We start from the raw sequence: 21,227 nt of genomic DNA, 5'->3' as shown, positions 1-21,227 counted from the left end.
GCTTTTTTGTATACCAACTATGAATCCACTGAAAAAGAAATCCAGAAAAAACTTCCACTCAGGATATTCCACAAAAAATTAAAATACTTAGGAATAAACTTAACCAAGGAGTTACTTTTAACAAGGAGCTACAAAGAAAATCATAAAACATTGCAAAAAGAAATCAAAGAAGACATTAGAAGATGGAAAGATCTCCCATGTTCTTGGATAGGCAGAATTAAGTATCATCAAAATGGACACACTTCCAAAAGTGATCTATAGATTCAGTGCAATACCTATTAAATTATCAAGGTCATTCCTCACAGACATAGAAAAATCAGTCCTTAAATTCATTTGCAAAAACAACAAAATTAAAAAAATAACAGAAAAGCCAAAGTAGTTCTCAGCAACGAAAACATGCAAGAGGAATCACAATACCTGACTTTAAACTATACTACAAAGCCACAGAAATAAAAACAGCATGGTACTGGACAAAGAAAAATACATAGACCAATGGCGCAGGATAGAAGACTCAAAAACAAATCCACACACTTACAGCTAATTGAGTTTTGATAAAGGGGCCAAAAACATACATTGGAAAAAAGATAGCCTGTTCAACAAATGGTGTTGGCAAAACTGGTTAACCATATGCAGACTGATGGAAATAAATCCTACTTTCTCACCCTGCACAAGAGTCCATTCAAGATGGATCAGAAACTTGGAAATTAGACCAGAGACCTTGAAGCTCCTTGAAAAGGACACAAGTCCAACACTGTAACACATAGGCATAGGTAAAACTTTCTCAACAAGACCCCAAAGGCACAAGAAACTAAAAATCAGATCAATATGTGAGACTGCATGAGACTGAAGAGCTTCTGTACAGTAAAGGAAACTATCAATAACCTCAGCAGAGAGTCAACAAAATGGGAGAAAATTTTTGCCACCTAATCCTCCAATAGAGGACTAATATCTAGAATATACAGAGAACTCAAGAAACTCAGCACTAGCCAGACGTGGTGGTACATACTTGTAATCCCAGCATTTGAGAGGTGGAGACAGGAGGATCATGGTTTGTGGACAGCCTCAGCTATTTAATGAGGGCCCTTTGCAACTCAATGAGACCCTGTTTCAAATTAAAGAATAAAAATGGGGTTGGGGGTATAACTTGGAGGTAGAATGCTTCTGGGTTCCATCCCCAGCACCAAAAAAAAAAAAAAACAACTAAATTTCTCTCCACCGTCTATTCAGTATAAGATGCATCACAATTCCTCTCCCTGCCTGAGACAATGAGCATTATTAGTTTTGGGGTAGCTTTTCAGATGTATTTTGTGTATGTATGTATGTATGTATGTATGTATGTATGTATGTCTAGATTTTTTTCTCTTGATAAATAAAAACCTCCTATTGAGTTATAACTTGATAGCATCTACTATTAAAGAAATAAAACTACACAATCTAGGAATATAAAAGCTACATTTTTAATAATTTTTGGAAAAATTCAAAATCTGATCTTTGGACATATAACAAATATATAAAGTTTCAATAAAATAATTTATTAATAAGGTAGGAAATCCCTAAAATATATAAATCAATCAGGCATTGTGGCATACACCTATAATCCCAGGAACTTGGGAGGCTAAAGACAGGAGGATCACAAATTCAAGGCCAGACTCAGCAACTTATCCAGACTCTTAGTAACCTAGTGAGACCTTGTTTCAAAACAAATAAAAAAGGGTTGGTGGTGTTGCTCAGAGGTAGAATGCCTCTGGGTTCAAACCCCAGTACCACACACACACAAAAATATGCATATACACATATGCCTATGTATACAAAGACATACATGTGTGTGTGTGTGTGTATATATATATATATATATATATATATATATATATATATATCCTCAAATTTAATTGTTTTCTATCATACCAGGTCAAAATATATATAATTTATATATTATACACATTAAAATATTTACCTTTGAACAATTGTGTGCTATTATTCAATCACAAAGAAACAAACTTCTAAGACTTGGGAAATCTCTCTTCTAATGAAAATTTGTCTTTGGGGGGACCTTTCAACAGAATTGTTAATGAGTAATATAAAAAGAGTATAAATTTTAATACAACACCCATAAATAATATCATTACATTGTTTCTAGTATTATAACATCAATGTACATAAATCTTTTAAATGAACATTAACAATTTTGTTTTTTTTTGTTCTGTGGAATTTCACTGCCAACATTAAAACATTATCTTTGCCGGGCGTGGTGGTGCACGCTTGTAATCCCCGCGCTTGGGAGGTGGAGACAGGAGGATCACGCTGGTTCGAAGCCAGCCGCACTGGCTTAAGAAACCCTGTTTCCAAATAAAAAATATAAAGTAGGTCTGGGAGTGTAGCCCCGAGGGTTTCCGGGAACCCCAGTACTACACACACACACACACACACACACACACACACACACACACGTGTGTGTGTGTGTGTGTGTGTATGTGTATATATGTGTATATATGTGTATATATGTGTATATGTGTGTATATGTGTGTATATGTATGTATATGTATATATATCTTACATATATATATCGTATATATATATCTTTCCATATATATAATATATATATATATATATCTTTCCATCACTGCTATAAAAGTTAATCTAAAAACAAAGCTTTTGAAATATATTGAAATCTTAGGACTTTTTCAGTTAGTTTTTATTGATTATGTGAAAATTATTCAGCATCTTATAGATCTAGGTGCAAACTATACTTTTAATATTACCTTTTGGCTGGTTAGTCTTTCTTCTCCCTACTCCCCAACTCACCAGACTTACCCAGAGAAATAACTTTCTCAAGGTATAGAAAGAGCTGCCACTTAATCAGTCGGATTGGTCAACGCAGGAAAGATGTGCTCCCCCAATGCCCTGGATACCCCGTGTAATGGCACAGACTCCTGAAATTGAAAGTGAACTAGTTCAAGGAGTCATTTAATCCAGACCTCTCTTTCCACCAGTCTCTGCCTGAAATGCCTAAGACAGATGGTTTGTCCTTAAAATTCACCGGGGACAGAGACTCTACAATATTACTCCAGAGCCCTTTCTAATGTTTAATCACTATTACTGTCAGGTCAGTTTAAACTCTTTCCCACTAGTTTTTCCTCTGCAGACTTAGAAAACAGTTGGTCAGCAACCTCTTTATAATCACCTTTCCAATACACAAAGACAACTATCTAGGTGCCCTTCAGCCTTGTTTTTTTTCGGGAGTATATAATTTATCTTCTCTCCATTTTTAATACATCAATAATTTATCTCATTATTTAGATTACTTTTCACTAAACTTTTTCCGTTTTTTATATGTCACTCCTAACATTTTAAATTATAATGTATTTTCATTTCATAATTGTAGAGCAAGGTAGAATTACACTTTTTTTTCCTTTGCAAGCTAGGGGTAGATCTCAGGGCTTTGCTAGGCAAGCACACTCCCATTGACCTATACCTCCAGCCCTACACTTTAATTTATTCACTAAGTTCACATTTGGTGTTAGAAAAAATCTCTTTTCCTCATATGATATATATTTTAGTAGAAGAAATCAACAAACTATAAAAATGGATCTATAGTGTCATATAATGTTATGATGAAAATAAAACAGCTTGTATTAACTAGAAAAAGGCTAGGCTGTTATAACAAAAGAGACCCAAAAATAATTCAGTGATTTGAAAAGAACTTTGTGTCCCTTACCTAAGAGTCCAAAGTGGACGTTCTAGATAATTAAGAAGCTCTGCTCCATGAAGTCATTCAGGAACCCAGCCCTTCCTTCTACCATCTTTTGTCACCATTCCTACATCACTGTCATTTTCTCCACATTAGGGAGAGGGGTACTGAGGATTGAACCCAGGGGTGGTCCACCTTTGAGCTACACTACAGCCCTGCTTTATTTTTTATTTTGAAATAGGGTCTCACTAAGTTGCTGAGGCTGGCCTTGAACCTTGCAGTCCTCCTGTCTCAGCCTCCCAAGAACTGGGATGATAGGCAAGCACCATCATACCTGGCTCATTGTCATAGTCTCTAAACTGAGTCACCCTGAGTTCCAGCCAGCAGGAAGGAGAAAGGCAGTATGGATGAGGCTACCTTGGGCTCAGAAGTAGCATATACTTTCATTCTATTCTACTAGAAAAAAAAAAAAAAGTTACATGGCCACAGTTGGCAAGGAAGGCTGGGAAACGCATTCTAACCATGAGCCCAGAAGACAATGAATAAAGTGGGAAGAAGCAGGGTGTCGAAACACTATTAATGCCTCTTTCTAATAATTGCAGATCCCTTTATACCTCTTTACATATCTCAGCTTCCAACAGCAAACACTAAGCTGTTTGTTAAGCTCCCTCTTGGGACACTGGATCCCATTTTGTCAACACTAGAAAGAGCCTGGGAATTTATTTTCTCCCATTTCAGGTCATCTCCAAAGGGACAGATGGACTCAAAAGTATAAAAACAGTTCCTCTACTCTCTGGTCAGGACAACTCTGACACATAATTTACATTCCAAAGATCCCCACAGACACAGCCACCACCCGTTATGGGGTTAGCCTGAGCCTCACCCTTGCTAGGCTCTTCCTTTCTGCTATCTCTTTCCTGTCTTGCTTTCCACATTCTGCTACTGGTTCCCCAGAAAACTTTTTTTTTCTGCGTTCAAGATTAAACTCTGGGCTTCATACATGCTAGGTAAACATTCTACCAACAAGCTACCCCCAGACTCAGAAGAGCTTTCTTAATAAGTCACTTACACTCAAATTCTCATCTGATGGTCTACTTCTAGGAAACCTAATTCAAGACATTAAATAAAGGGTTATAGTAAGATAGAAGGTGCTGGATCGTTTTTAGTGGCCTTACCCATAATACCAAAAGGAGTAGTTTGATAAGTATGAAAGACTCAGCTCACAGCTTTCAGTGTTAGTATGACCCCCCCCCCAAAAAAAAGCTAAGCATAGCAGCATAGCAGGTTTGCAGCACAGGGCTGGGGTCCAAAGATAGAATGACCCTGGGCTCAATCCCTAGTACCAAAATAAAAAATAAAAAATAAAGCCCTAGTTAGGCACAGTAGTGCAAGCCTGTAAATCCCAGTATTTGGGAGACTGACATGAGGATCACAGGCTCAAGGACAGCTAAAGCAACTTAGTGAGACCCTCAGTAATTTAGCAAGATCCTATTTCAAAGTAAAAGATAGAAAGGGTTGGGGTATAGCTCAGAAGTAGAACACCCCTTGGTTTTATACCCAGTGCTACACAAAAAGGGAAGAAACCATAGAAGTGAGTATTTTTGTTGTTTTGCTAGGGTCATATTCCTATATAGAATATAAATTCAGCTTCTATGATATGTATATCCAGATCTGTTAAAAATTGAATGCTTCCATATCTTTTTCTACATTATCAAGTTAAACCTCATAAAAGTAATATGTTCTAGTTGAATCTTTTCAAATAAAGGGAATATAGTTGTGGTGGTTAGTCTGAATTATCACCTTGACTGGATCATGAAACACCTAAGATTTTGTGACTTTGAATGTGTTGATGGAATGATTGGTGTATGTAATGACAGATTGAAAGGGAAGTCCTGCCCTGAATGGAGGGAGCACGGTCCTGGTTCTGATAGGCACTGTACCTGGATTTAAAAAAAAAAAAAAAAAGGCGAAAGTGAATGTGTATACGTGGTTCATCCTGAAGAAAGTCCATCTGAGATATCAGCCTTCAGCCTTCAGCTTTTGTGTGTGCGTGTGTGCGTGTGTGTGTGTGTGTGTGTGTGTGTTACTGGGGATTGAACCCAGGGACTTTCTACCTCCGAGCTACGCCCCCAGCCCTACTTTTTATTCTTTATTTTGAAACAGGGTCTTACTAAGTTGCAGAGGGCCTCACTAAGTAGCTGAGGCTGGCCTCGAACCTGCGATCCTTCTGTGGCATGTCCCACCATACCCGGCAGCCTTCAGCTCTCTGAACTGGATCTTCACCATTGTTTCTCTGGAGAGTTTCCTGGCCTTTCCATCTTGTGCTGGGACTGAATTAGTGGTCCTCCTAATTCTGAGACTGCTGCTTCCTCCAGCTCTCCTCGAGCAGTCAGAAGCTCAGGACTACACTGCTTTGAACTGTAAACTCATTTAATAATCTTCTTCCATACATGTTTTCTGTGAGTTATGTTACTCTAATGAACTCTGACCGATACAATATTTCAGTGAATGGACAACAAAAGTGTTCAGCAGCACTCAACACACACAACTCAACACGCTTAGAACGTCTCAGAGTCCAGGACTCATGGGTTCTGAAGTAACTTAACACTGAACAGTGGCATCTTTCTGTGGGTCCATATGTCGCCCATAATTTGCACAGGGGTGCTGGCTGCAGAACCACAATAAAATCTGGGTACAGGAGTTGGGAATGTGGATCAAACTCTGGAAGGGACAACTGGCAAAGATTAGCTCTTTAAATTTTGACTTTCTGCAGTGTATTCTCAGTACTTAGGAGGCTGATAGGAGAATCACAGGTTCTCGGCCAGCCTCAGTACTTAGTAAGGCTCTCCGCAACTTAGTGAGACCCTGTTTTTTCCAAATAAAGAATAAAGGCCGGGCATGGTGGAACATGCTTGTAATCCCCATGCTTGGGAGTCGGAGACAGGAGGCTCACACAGGTTCGTAGCCAGCCGCGCTGGTTTAAGAGACCCTGTCTCAAAAATATAAAATAGGTCTGGGAGTGTAGCCCGGAGATAGAAGGGCTTCCAGGAACCCCAGTACCACCAAAAATAAATAAATAAATAAATAAAATAAAAAATAGGGCTGGGGTGTAGCTTGGAGGTAGAATGCCCCTGGGTTTGATTATTTATATATATATATATATCTTCCCCCCAGTACTGGGGATAGAACCTGGGATATATATATATATATATATATATATATATATATATATATATATATATATATATATATATTCCCCCCCCCCAGTACTGGGGATAGAACCTAGGGACATTCTACCTCCAAGCTACACCCCCCTGCCCTATTTTTTATTATTTTTTGGGAAACAAGGTCTGTAAATTGAGTTACAAAGGGCCTCACTAAGTAGTAGCTGAGGCTATCCACAAACCGTGATTCTCCTGTCTCAGCCTCTCAAATGCTGGGGATTACAAGCATGCATCACCATGCCCGGCTTTTCTTTTTCTTTTTTTTCTTTTTTCTTTTCTTTTTTTTTTTTTTTTTTGATTTTGAAATAGGGTCTCACTAAGTTGCTAAGAGCCTCACTAAGTAGCTAAGGCTAACAACGAACCTGTGATCCTCCTGCCTCAGCCTCTCAAGTACTGCGATTACAATCATGTGCCACCATGCCTGGCTCTATTTTACAGTATTTTTATTGTAATACTAAAGTGTGTAAATATTAGACTCATTTGTGTGTTTCAAAATTACTAGGCTTTAGCTGGGCATGGTGGTGCAGGTGGCGCACGCTCATAATCCCTGCACTTGGGAGGCAGAGACAGGAGGATTGCGCCAGTTTGGAGCCAGCCTCTCTGGCTTAAAAGACCCTGTTTCCAAATAAAAAGTATAAAATAGGTCTGGGAGTGTAGCCCGGAGGTAGAAGGGCTTCCAGGAACCCCAGTACCACACACACAAAAAAAGAATTACTAGGCTTTATATAAGTAATTGACTCATAAGATAAAAATTCAAAGATAGGTGTGTTGGTCCTCTTTGCATTGCTGTGTCCAAAATACCTGACAAGAACACCTTCGTGGCGGGACATTTCATCTGGGCTCGTGGTTCCACCCTATCATCAGCTGGCTCCACTGCTTTGGTACTGAGGTGAGGCAAAGTACTGTGGTGGTGGAGGAAAGCTGCTCACCTAATGACAGCCAGAAAGCAGAGAGAGAGATGGAGAGAAAGGCTGGGGTGAAGATAAACCCTTCCAGTCACACCCCCAGTGACCTACTTCCTCTAACTAGGGCCCACTTCCCAGTAGGCCATTCGGCTATCAGTAGACTCATTCATTTGATGAGGTCAGAGTCCTCACAGCCTAATCATTGCCTTAAAGACCCACCTCTGCAGCTTGTTACATGGTGGGGGGGGACAGGCTTTCAACACAAGACTTTGGGGAACACTACAGATCCAACCCATAAAGACAGGGTTTGAATTTAAAGTACAACCTTTGAAAACACAGAAATCAAGAAATACAGATGCTACCTAAGGTGAAGATAGCTTACATTGCTGTATACTTACTTTCTCAGAGAGCTGAAGATTTCTTCCTAGTTTTGATCACAGTTACAATTATATATTTATTTTTGTGATCATTTGATTAATATCTGTCTCCCTCACTAAGCTATAGATCTATGAGTGCTATTTTTTTATCATTATAAACCCCCAGCATTAAATGCAGCATCTGGTGCATAATAGGTACTCAAACACTATTCACTAATTGAAAGAATGAATATATAAATAAAGAAAAATTTATAGCCGGGCGTAGTGGCGCACACTTGTAATCCCAGCATTCAAGAGGCTGAGACCGGAGGATCACGGTTCGCGGACAGCCTCAGCTACTTAGTGAGGCTGTCTGCAACTTAGTGAGACTCTGTTTCAAAATAAAGAATAAAAAATAGGGCAGGGGTTGTAGCTCGGAGGTCAAATGCCCCTGGGTTCCATCCCCAGACCCGTGAAAGAAAGAAAGAAAGAAAGAAAGAAAGAAAGAAAGAAAGAAAGAAAGAAAGAAAAGAAAGATTGATGTTATCAAAATAATAGCCTTTAAAACCTAAAGTACATGGTATAAGTATTACTACTTAGTATTCTGCAAATTATAGAAAATGGATAATGCAAATTATTCTTGTCTATAGAAATACAAATAAATTGTATCCAGTAGAGCTGGGTGTTATGGTGTGCACCTGTAATTCCAGCACTTCAGAGATTACGACAGGAAGATCACAGGCTTGAGGCCAGTTTTGGCAATTTAGCCAGACCCTGTCTCAAAATAAAAAGTAAAATAGAAGCCGGGCGTGGTGGCGTACGCTTGTAATCCCTGCACTTGGGAGGCAGAGACAGGAGGATCATGCAGATTCAAAGCCAGCCTCTCTGGCTTAAGAGAACCTGTTTCCAAATAAAAAAATAAAATAGGTCTGGGAGTGTAACCTGGAGGTAGAAGGGTTCTATCCCCAGTACCACAAAAAAAAAAAAAAAGTAAAATAGAACTTGAGGTGTAGCTCGAAGGTAGAAAACCCCTGGGTTCAATTTCCAGTACTAAAAAAAAAAAAAGTATCCAGAATTCAATTGATAATTGCTATGGATGGATGAATTTTGCATCTGTTTGTAAATGTATTTGCGTGTGTTTTCAGCATCCTTTATTGCCCATATGTATGTGGTTCTTTGAATTCTTCTTTGAAGGTTAGACATTTTAGGACTTCCCTCATTAATTATTGCTTAAAATAGTTGATATGTTTTACTTGATTTTGTATGAGTCATAATTTTACCTTCACTTAGAAAATCACTTTTAAGCCAGGCATGGTGACGCACGCTTGTAATCCCTGAGCTTGGGAGGTTGAGACAGGAGGATCATACATACAGGTTTGAAGCCAGCCTCAGCTGGCTTAAGAGACCCTATTTCCAAATAAAATAGGTCTGGGAGTGTAGTTCCAAGTAAAATAGGTCTGGGAGTGTAGTCTGGAGGTAGAAGGCCCCTGGGTTCCATCCCCAGTACCACCAAAGGGGGGAAAAAAAAAAGAAAATCACCTTTAACAGCTTTGTGATCCCTTAATAACACCTTGAACAGTATAAATAGGTTGCTCTCTCTGTACACAATTGAGAATGAACTACATGAAGAATACTGTGCTATGCCCCAACAAAACAACAATGTGGGGATGTGGGGATGGAGGCTGGGATATGGACCCAAGGCTGGGAACTAATCATCTTCATAACACTTCTACAAAGAATTTTACTTGTCAAGCTGCAAAGAGATTAGTAAAAAGATTACTCAACATATTCTTTTTACCACTATAGTTAGTAAAACCACAAAGTACTAGCACTATGCAGTGCTAATGGTACCCTGCCCAGCTCTCTGTGATGTGCATACAAGAGAAATTTTTCATCCATTCATGTGAATATTTCAGAATGTTCCAATTGGCAGATAAATTTATTCTTTTATTTTCTGAGTTTCGTTGTTGTTCTTCTTGTGTCCCACTTTTTCCGACTTTATATATAAAATAGAATTGCTTCAAACTGGGAAAAGAGATAACTCAGGTGTTGGAATTTCAGCTCCATACATATTTCAAGGAGTGCAAAAGTTTATAGTTCAGGGGGTACCAAAATTACTTAAGGCTTTTCTCACAAAAATGCCAAGAACTATATCTGCTAATAAGTTTTGCCCAGCTTGGAAACCAAACTCAACTACATAGTATGAAAATGCCAGATATACGACAATAAATATTTTTGGCATAGTTTCAAAGCTACATAATGCCAGACATAGACATGTAAAAGTAATGGCAAGAACTACAAAGATTATAAAAGAAATAAAGTCACAGTTCGTAATTCATATGATTATGTTCAATAGAAAGCTTAGACCGCTATTCACATAATAAGAGCCACATGTAAAAGCATCAGCATATTTTACTCTGAAAAAGATAAGCAATATTAAAATGGCTTTTAAAAATAAAATTTTGTTGAGAGCTTGTAAATGTATCTTTTGCAAGCTGAAAGAGAGGAACTAAAATTGTTTGTTGTTATTTTTATTATTGTTCTTTCTAATTAGGTATCCAATTTATGATTCCCCTTTTTGTCACACACAAACAAATGAAGAAAAAAATAAAGAAAAAAGCAATCATCCCAAAGATTGGAATATCATTTAAATATTGTCACTATAATCTGTATATTAAAACAGGGACTTAATGGGAAACACTGTTCTCCTAAAATAAAATATATTGTTCATTGTGTTTAGAGAAAGGATGAGGGAAATATACTTGTCAGATGTTCAAACCTTGATTTGACTACTGGGTACAGATTGTGAGGCTCAAAGCCAAAGTGAATAAAATAGTCCAAAGCAATTCCATTACATCCTCCACTGCAAGGCAACTATCTAAGACTGGTTTTTAAGAGCAGAAATTCTAGTGCTCTTCTCTGCTACTTGGAATATTTTATTTTAAACCCAAGAGAATCAAACTAAATTAGGTTTCTGATGGGTTTGACTTCCAGAGATAAAAGAAGCACAAGCATGCTTTGTGTTTTCCATCTGCTTAATTTATGGATTAGAAGCAGTCAGCCATCAGGGTGGGCTAATGAAAAGCAAGACCAGGAGAAAGCTAGTGAAAGAAGGATGGAAGAAACTGTAGAATCTGAGATAAACTGTCAGTCCCTTAGGCAAGATAAGCCAGAACACCACAGGGCCAAGAACAGCGAGCTTGGGTTCAGTTCTCAGTCACGAGAAATATGTGGATTGATTTCCATTTTTTGAAAAAGGAATTTTTACCAGGGTAGAAAATAATAATTCAGTAGGTGAATGGAAGCTGTCACATTTTAAGATGCTATGTTAAATACAATAAAATATCATGGTTGGTACTATACATCTATATTGTATTGAATTTTTATTTTGTTGTATAAAATACAATAAATGCTTTTGTTCCTTTTCTATCAATTCATGGAAATTTATAATGTAGGATAAGTTCCATGGCATCTCTTATCTATCCACTTTTATAAAAGAAAAATAATAATATTTTGCAAACTTATGTTCCTTACCTCCATGTTTTGTATGAATACTTAAAATAGCCCTCTAGCAAAGCACGATTTCTGTTAACTACACATGTAACACATTGGTAGTGATATCTCCTTCTACCTAGATGTGGGTGAAAATGTTTTTTAGCAAAATATTCTTTCCCACTGAGTTCTATTCTGATTTATACATGGACCCCTTTAATGGATGTTGAGGGTCTTGATTTAGAACTTTTAATAGGCCTTTTACATTTTGCAAATCTCTACCTTTGAAATAAAAATGCAGTGATCCACCCATCTGCAGACAATTAAGACCAGCAGCCAAGTATAAAAGGGTGGAGAACTTTTAATGGGTGTTTATAGATTGGAAGCATCGACCCCCTTTTAAATGAAAGAGGCCTAAGAAGAAATAGTACGTGTTAAGGATAACCATGAAATTCATTTAACCCCCCAAGCAGAAGATCTGTTATCAAAGATTTGGCAGGATTCTATACCTTTCAATTTAAAATTCTCAGTTTAAGTACTTAGCCAAAGTACCTAAAAAAGATATATCATATCTAAAAGTGTTTTTTTTAATAATTTTCTTTAGCTGCTTTAAGGTCAAAACAAGCCAGCAGGAAGACCAACAGTAAGGTATGTGATATAAAAACAAATATTTCCATAAAATCTTTGCCCTAGCAAAAAGAGAAATTCTTAGTAGGTTCAAGGTGGGAATTTAGGGAATAGTATTTTTTTTACAGGAAATACTGGTTAGGCGTTTTATATAGGGGGTTCTGCATTTGTGAAGGGATAATTTGCTCTAAAATATGTGGGCAACCAGCCTAAATTCTCTAATTGAGTAGTTTGCTCATAACCTGAGGCCATTAGGCGAACGTAAACTGTTACAGGCTTAGTAAGAAAATAGTCCCATTAGGATTTTTGTATTTGTATGTGGTTGTGGGTTCAGAGTAACTGTTTCCAAAATCATGGATTAACGAAAAGGTCTTTTTTTTTCCCCCTGAGTTTGCAAATACCAGCTTTGAAATGCTCAAACTCAAATTAAGCCAAGATTTTTTTTTTTCATATTTTTAACCAGTTAAAAAAAGATCAAGTCTTAACTGTAAGTTTCACTGTCAGTTATCTAAAGAAAATTGTACTTAATTGACTAGTTGTCAATAACAAAAGGAAAAGCCTTATTTTCTTTGATATTGTCATGCAAGTACTCTGCATGTCCTAAAATTCCCTGTATTGGCAACCACCAAGGGTTTTTATATACAGAAAATGAGTATGACTTTTACAACTTAGAGACTAATGTAGAAATCCAAGAAATGTTGTGCATAGGTATTTCATTTGGTAAAACTTTTATGCCACCGTGCTGTGTACATGCTCATGTTTCTCTACAGGAGAAGACAACTGTCAGGGCTGCTGTTCGCCTTCAGTCCCCGACCCTCTCACATAATGGATCTATCTCTGCAGTTAAACAGTGTATTTCCTTTCCTGTTCCTAATTCCCACTAACTCATCATGCGTGTGCACATTCCAGAGCAGAGGAAGGAAGGAATGCCAAATAGACCACATAAGGTTCCTTAAAACCAGTAACTACAATGAAGAAATAAATCCAACCAAGTAAGGACAATTTCTGAACAAACATATAAGACAATTTTAATAAACATACACATAATTGAAATAATTCATGTGTCCGTTTCATGTCTCTTTTTTCCTTTTGAAATTGGTTCTACCTTAAAAAAAAAAAACCTCAATTACATCATTTTCAGAGAAATGGATGAAACTGGAGGACATTATGCTAAGCGAGATTAGTCACACAAAAAAAGAAACCGGATGCTTTCCCTAATATGTGAAAGCTAAGGAGAAATGGGTCATAGGAGGAACTCTAGATGAAAAAGGAAATCCTAAAGAGGAACAAACAAGACAACCTAAATGAGGGGATGGGAGGGGGGAAGAAGAAAATTCCCTAAAACACGCAATGTACTTAAACATATTGAAGTCAACCACTAAGCCAAGCATGGGAAGGAGGGATGGGGAGGGAGTGGGGTTGGAATTGGGTAGGGGCTAAATGGGTGATGTGTACATATATGTCCACACAAGTTTTTTACCCCAATATGATGTACGAATATAATGCACCAATAAAAAATTTAAAAAAAAGAAATTAGTTCTACCACTCATAGTGTCTTAAATGCTAGTATTATATACAGTATCTTTTTTTTTTCTTTCTCAGTACTGAGGATGGAATCCAGGGGCATTCTGCCTCCTAGCTACACCTGCAACACTTTTTTTTAATTCTTTATTTTGAAACAGAGTCTCAGTGAGTTGCAAAGGGCCTCACTAAGTAACTGAGGCTTTCCACAAACTGCAGTCCTCCTGTCTCCACCTCCCAAATGCTGGAATTACAATCTACCACACCAGCTATACATAATCTTTTTTTTTTTTTGGTGGTACTGGGGTTCCTGGAAACCCTTCTAACATAGGGCTACACTCCCAGACCTATTTTATATTTTTTTATTTGGAAACAGGGTCTCTTAAACCAGAACGTCTGGCTTTGAACCTGTGTGATCCTCCTGTCTCTGCCTCCCAAGCATGGGGATTACAAGCGTGCGCCACCACGCCCGGCTATACATTATCTTTTAAAAATTGAAATACATAGGGCTGAACGTATATACCTCAGTGATAGATACTTTCCCAGCATGCTGAGGCTCTGGGTTCAAACTCTCACAACGCAAAGAAAGAGAAAGAAAAATTTAAAGTCTTTTCATAGCAACTAAATTAGAAAAGAAAAATCAGCCAGACCCAGTGGTGGATACCTATAATCCCATTTCTTGGGAGGCTGAGACAGAAAGATCACAGATTCAAGGCCAGCCTCAGCAACTTAGTGAGGCCCTGTGCAACTTAGTGAGATCTTGTTTAGAAGTAAAAAGAATGAAATAGGGCTGGGGGTGTAGCTCAGAGGTAGAATGCCTCTGGGTTCTACTACAAAAAATATATATATAATTAAATAAAATATGACTGGGTATTTGGAGGTAGTAGGATGTGGCTTAGAGGTAGAATGCCCCTGGGTTCAATCCCAATACCACAAGAGGAGGAGGGGGGGGAGGAGAAAAGAAAATCACAATTTAGAGTTCAATACCAATCTTTTATACAACTGGAACAGAGCATCAGTTAACTCCTTACTCTGACAGATATTCTTTTTTTCTATTCTAAAATGTCTTATTTTAGCTATAATAGCAACACAGAAATGCACTTAATATACATTTGCCAAACAGCTTACTTGAAAATTCATAATAATATAATATGGGAGGAACTACTTAAAATATGAAATTTTAGAAACAGTAAAAAGAAGATACAAAAACAGAATTATTAAAAATGAAGAAGTATAAACTTAAACTCATGAACATAGGAGTATGTAAAGAAAGGGGTTTTTCATTTTGTTTTTTGTTATTTGTGATACAGGGGATAGAACCAGGGCCCTTCTTCCTCCAGGATACACTCCCAGACCTATTTTATATTTTTATTTGGAAACAAGCTCTTACTAAGGTGCTGAGAGCCTCACTAAGTAGCTAAGTCTGGCTTCAAACACATGCGATCCTCCTGTAATTAAAATTAAATTAAATGTTTAAATTTATTTTTTAAAATAAAATTTATTAAATTATTTAAATTTATTAAATTAAATGTTTAAATTAAATGTTAAATTAAAATTAAATGTTTAATTGCTATCACTGCAAAATAAATAAATAACAAACACACTCCATATCATGAAAGAAAGTACAAAACAGTTTGAATAGTTTTAAATTACTTTCTAAAAATATAGCAAGAAAAATGTATTTATTCCCATTTTGGATTAAGGTTGAAGCAAGAATATTTGAATGATAAATTTGAAAAAATTGAGAGACTAAATTTGCTGACAGAACTGATGACAAAGGGAATATAACTTGACTTTGATAGCAACCAAAAGAAAAAAAGGAATCTTAAAGAATCCTCCCTTAATTTCTCATTTTCAAAAGTAATAAAATAATATTATAAAGAGGATAGTGATCCATCAAATTCTTTCCCATACCAACTTATCAATATTTTTAATATCAAACATAACTATGAATCCTGTTGAGAAAAATGAAAATGAATGTTTCCATGGAAAATAATCACACTTGAAGTGACCAAAAACACAGTAAAAATTTTAATGATAAAAAAACTTTAAATCCTTACTTATAGACATAAAACTAGAAACTAACATAAAAAGAGGCTTAAAAAGGACCCTAGATAAGCTCTCAGAAGAGATACAGAAGGACATTTATTTATTTATTTGTGGTACTGAGGGTGGAAACCAGGGGCTTTTCTACCTCCAGTCTATACTCCCAGACCTATTTTATACTTTATTTGGAAACAGGGTCTCACTAAGCTGCTGAGAGCCTCACTCAGTAGCTGAGGCTGGCTTCGAACCTGTGGGATCCTCCTGTCTCAGCCTCCCAAGCACTGGGATTACAAGTGTGCACCACCACGCCCAGCTAAGAAGGACTTTTAAAAGAATAAAATTCCATCCCTTACACCTTTCTTGTTTATATGCAAAAGCTTTTAGGTAAACAAGAAAGAAGAAATGTAAAAAAGATTATTATGTAATATATACCTTATGAGAAAAGAAGTATCCTTCAAGTTTACTGAAATGTGGTTTAAAGTAGGCTCCTGGTAGATCATTGTTAAAGGCAGGGGAATGATTTCAATATAACATTCTCTCTTTTGTATATGTTTGAAATTTTCTATCATAAAAGTTTAAAAGATAGATAGATTCCTTAAGTCTGGAGAATAGATAGACTGGCATTTACTAAGTTCATATGTAGTAATCAAAACTTGGAGAATCCTTAGAGTTTTTTTTCTGGGAAAGATATACCGGGGGAAGGGACAATGACATGGTGCCTGCTCTGTCTAGGGATAATAATGAAGGTAGAATGAGGCAGGAAGGGAACCAGAGAGGGAGGGCAACGCTCTAAGCATGGTGGCTGTTTTAATATTACAAGACTTTGTTTTTCTGATGTTTCATCACCTCATTAACCTGTGTGTCATTCTGAAGTATTTTGCCATGCTCTGATGATTAGAGACTCACTTGCTAACAACACAACATTTTAAATGCAAGCACTTCCCTGGAGTCATGGTGAATTAATTTTCAATTAGTTTTCATTAATGAACTTCATTTTTACGGGCCTAATTGCTGTCCCAGCTTCAGGAAATTCAGCAAGTACTTTGGTGAAATGTGGGGTAGAGGGCTGTTGTAAGAGTCAAGAATATCTTGAGCCATTATCAAAGACCTTACTTCTATCATATCCAAATCAGAAATTACATTTCAGTTATAAATCAAACACCCACCCATAGAACCTGTGCATCTTTTTCTGTGGTCTTGAGAGGCATGTTTTATTGCTAGTTGCACCTGCGTTTATCTGTGTTTATCTTAATCTGTGTCTATCAGATTCAAGCAGAGATAAAAGCTACTGGAAGCTTCAGAGTAATGAAAAAGGAAAAAAAATTTTTTTCCTTTCAGGGAAAAAGAGACCAAAGATGTGGATGAAGGACTTACTCTCATAATCATGTCTATATTTTCAGTAAGCAAATGAAATTCCAACAGTGGATTACTTCAACTACTTTCTTCAGTGAGAAGAGTGAATACCACTCTCTTCAGACTCTTATTGTGTCTCATTAGAGAAGCTAATCAGCACTTCCTAGAAGAAGCATCTCTGTTGAAATCAGAGGTTAGCCCTATACACTGGAAAATATCAAGTATTAATTGCATATTGTTTAAAACAATTTCCTCCAGTTGTTAATATTTTTAAAATCTGTCTGCCATGTGGAAATTCTGTCTTGAATTGTTTCCATGTGGGACTAATGTTAAATTTCTTCCTACTTGCATAGTTTTAAGTTGCCATAAATTAATACCACAAGAAACAACTTTACTTAGCTGTTTTACAAGCATGATGCATACAAATAACGCAAAGAGGAAGAGAGGTAAAGGTTGTACCTAACAGAGTCCTGCTCTTAGTTCTACTGCGCAGAACAGCCATTCGCTCTTTCTTTGCCTTGGTTTCCTCTCATATAAAAAGATTCAAACTTTCTAGACTCAAATAACATGAGTTCAATAGTTTGGGAATAATCACAGATAAATCTAACCCGTAAAGACAAGCTATGTAGTAAAACCTTGTTCTTGGATTGCTAATGAAAAACTAAGTCACATATCCACAAAACTAATGCTCTAATAACTTCCAGGGAAGGCAGCGTGACACCCTGGGCCACCAGACAGGACAAAAAGGTGATTGTAGCCAGGCGTGGTGACGCACGCTTGTAATCCTAGTACTTGGGAGGCTGAGACAGGAGGATCACAGGTTCTCAGCCAGCCTCAGCTACTTAGTGAGGCTCTCCGCAACTTAGTGAGACCCTGTTCTAAAATAAAAGAATAAAGTAAGGATAGGACATAGCTTGGAGATATAACGCCCCTGGGTTCCATCTCCAGTATCGTGTACACACACCAATTACAAACAAACAAAAAAGGTAAGTGTGCTCTTTCTATTTGTATTTGCAAAGCTCTATATCTAAGGCCCACGAAATACCCATACCCCACAGCCCAGGACAATACCTTTACAAAATATTTTTCTTTCTACTTTTTAAATTTATTTTAAACTGATACATAAAATCATAAAAATTCTAAATACTTAAAGAGTAATATATGAGGGTTTTTTTATCATGTCTACATTGTATAATGTTTAAATTGGAGTAAATATACCTATCTCCTCAAATACTTATCATTTCTTTGTGGTAAAAATATTCAAAATTCTTTCTTTATTTGGCTATGGTGATACACACTTGTAATGCCAGTACTTGGGAGGCTGAGATAAGAGGATCGCAGATTCAAGGACAGCCTTAGAAATTTAGCAATTTAGCAAGATCCTATTTCAAAAGTCAAGATAAAAATAATAACATTAGGCTTGCTTCCTGCAGCGGCTTTTGAGAGGGAGGGCGCAGGAGAGGCCCGAGACAGACTCGGAGGTCTCCTATTCTGGGGCGTTGCAGGCCAGCAAAGTATTATGGGGATGACGAGAGAAGGCAAGAAAAGCGAGTCACGCTCTCCTGATGCCTGGGAGGAGCTAGCAGTCTGCTAGCTCTCTCGTGTCTTATTTACCGCCCCCCTTGACTGCTGTGGTCCTCCGCTGGGCACCCTCCCTCCCCAGGGAACATGGGCCAATGCCGGGGGCCCTTTTGGCATCAGAAGGCGAGGCGGGTGCTGCTAAGCACCCACATGGAGCAGGTCACCACAGCTGAATCGCCTGTGCCCAAATGTCTGGAGTGAGCAGGGCGTGGGGGCGCAAGCTTGTCATCCCAGCACTCGGGAGGCTGAGACAGGAGGATCGCGGTTCACGGACAGCCTCAGCTACTTAGTGAGGCCCTCAGCAACTCAGTGAGACCTTGTTTCAAAATAAAGAATGAAAAATAGGGCTGGGGGTGTACGTTGGAGGCCGAATGCTCCTGGGTTCCATCCCCAGTACTGCCAAAGGGGGGGGGGGGAGCCAGGAGTGCCGAGGTTGAACATCTCTGCCGGCAGGACCAGGGGCATGATGGTCTTTATCTTCAGGACTGGAACTTGAAGCTCCGAGGAACTGCCTGGCGTTTGGACCTGGGCTTACAGTGCCGAAGCCGTGCCACAGTGGTGGGAACCGTGATGGAGATGATGACGGGTCAAAGAACCAGGTGCCGTGCTCGGCAGATATTTATTGAGATATTCGCCAAGATAATGAATGAATGAGTAAATAAGAGAACGAACACAGGAGAAAACCGAGGAGCGTGCACGCGGCCGCCGTGCTACCCTTCTGACACACCTCCTTGTTTATTATTCTCACTCCACTACCCAAAAGTGAGTCTGGGTTGGACGTGGTGGCGCATGCCTGTAATCCCAGTGTGTAGGAGGCCGAGCCCAGTGTGTGGGAGGCCGAGACAGGAGGATCACAGGCCGTCAGCAACCTAGTGAGACCCTGTTTCAAATAATAAATAATAAAACAGGACTGGGGTGTAGCTCAGAGGGAGAAAATGCTCTGGGTTCCATCCCCAGTACCGACCAAACGACTGACCAACCAACCAACGAACCAGCAAACCAACGAAATGAGTCAGGGGTAGGACAGTAGGGGTAGGCTGGAACCCTTCACACCCCAGCTACCCTCAGCCCTTTGGAAACACATTTTTATTTTGAAACGTGGTCTCCTTAAGTTGCTGAGGCTGGCTGCAAACCTGTGATCCTCCTGTCTCAGCCTTCCAAGTATGGGATTACAGGCTTGCATGGCTCTGGACTTTATTACAATTGAAAACAACTGAAAACTTCAGCTCTAAAAACGAGATCCACTGGAGTTAGAGCATTAACCTGCCTTTCCCAAGGAGCACTGGTGGAGGCCGCGCACTCTCTACTAGTTTTTAAAGATTACAGTGACCAAGGCTAACGTGCCGGGTTAAAACTTCATGGCTTTTTCTCTTGTAATCTTCACGACATTAGAAGCGCCTGCTCCCAAAGGCTGTGCTGAAACTGTAGCCCCGTGGATCCAGGTGCTCCGGGAGGACTCGTGACCCTGCGGTGTCAAGGCGACCACACCCCGGGGAGCCCCGCCCAGTGGTTCCACATGGGAGCCTCATCCCAACCCAGTTCCAGGCCACAATCAGCGACAACGGGGAGTACAGGTGCCAGACCAGCCAGACCAGCCTCAGCGACCCCGTGCGCCTGAGCGATCTCTGAATGGCTGCTGCTCCAGACCCCAGACCCCTCAGCTGGTGTTCCGGGAGGGGGAGACCATCGTGCTGAGGTGCCACGGCTGGAGGAACGCTCTTCTGAACAAGATCACGTTCTACCAGGACGGGAATTCCAAGAAGTTTTCCCACTCCAGTGTCAACTTCTCCATCCCCAACGCAAACCTCAGTCACAGCGGCAATTACTACTGCAGGGGGAGCATAGGAAGGAATTCCCACTCGTCACAGACTGTGGCCATCACCGTCCAAGAGCACAGGTCGCACGGCTCTTCCCTGATGGTGATCATCGTGGCCGTGGTCGCTGGGATCGTGGGTGCCGCCATCGTGGCCGCTGCTGCAGCCTTGACCTACCTCAAGAGAAAGCGGGCTTCAGCCGGTTCCACGGGCGGAGAGGAGCACAGCAAAGCTGAGGCTGAGAAAACAGTCACCTACTCACTGCTCAAGTACCCTGAGGCTCCGGAGGAAGAAACAACTTACCAGAACCGCATTTAGTCTCCACCGCCTCGTGGAGAGGGAGGATCTGCGTCTCGGGCCTCAACTCCCCTTGGAGAGGTCGAGGGGATTCTGCAGTTCCACGAGGGAGGAGGACTCTTCCAGCATTACCTACGCGGGCTCTGAAGCTGTCTGTCCTGAAGCCACAGCGTGGTTCCGAATGGTGGACCGACTGTGCTGAGTCCTTTGGGGCTGCCGCCCTTCCCAGCCTCCAGGTTCACCTGTAACCCGTCCACACAGCGGAGATCATGGACACAGTTAGGAGAAGGCAGCCCAGCTGTAGTGCTCACGTCCCAGTCACG

The 21,227-nt window shown here is 39.3% G+C and overlaps 1 pseudogene across 1 annotated transcript; it reads left to right on the top strand.

Moving 5' to 3' along the window:
- The first annotated feature begins 18,888 nt into the window (after positions 1–18,888).
- On the top strand, positions 18,889–20,925 carry LOC308258720 (low affinity immunoglobulin gamma Fc region receptor II-like; annotated as a pseudogene). The gene is made up of 3 exons: positions 18,889–18,952; positions 19,277–19,392; positions 20,186–20,925. The product of its transcript is annotated as a low affinity immunoglobulin gamma Fc region receptor II-like (transcript).
- Positions 20,926–21,227: the final 302 nt, after the last annotated feature.

This window comes from Muscardinus avellanarius, assembly GCF_963383645.1.
Source record: "Muscardinus avellanarius genome assembly, chromosome: 2".
Taxonomy (NCBI): Eukaryota; Metazoa; Chordata; class Mammalia; order Rodentia; family Gliridae; genus Muscardinus; species Muscardinus avellanarius.
Note: the sequence above shows the minus strand (reverse complement) of the source record. Positions and strands in the feature narration are given on the sequence as shown.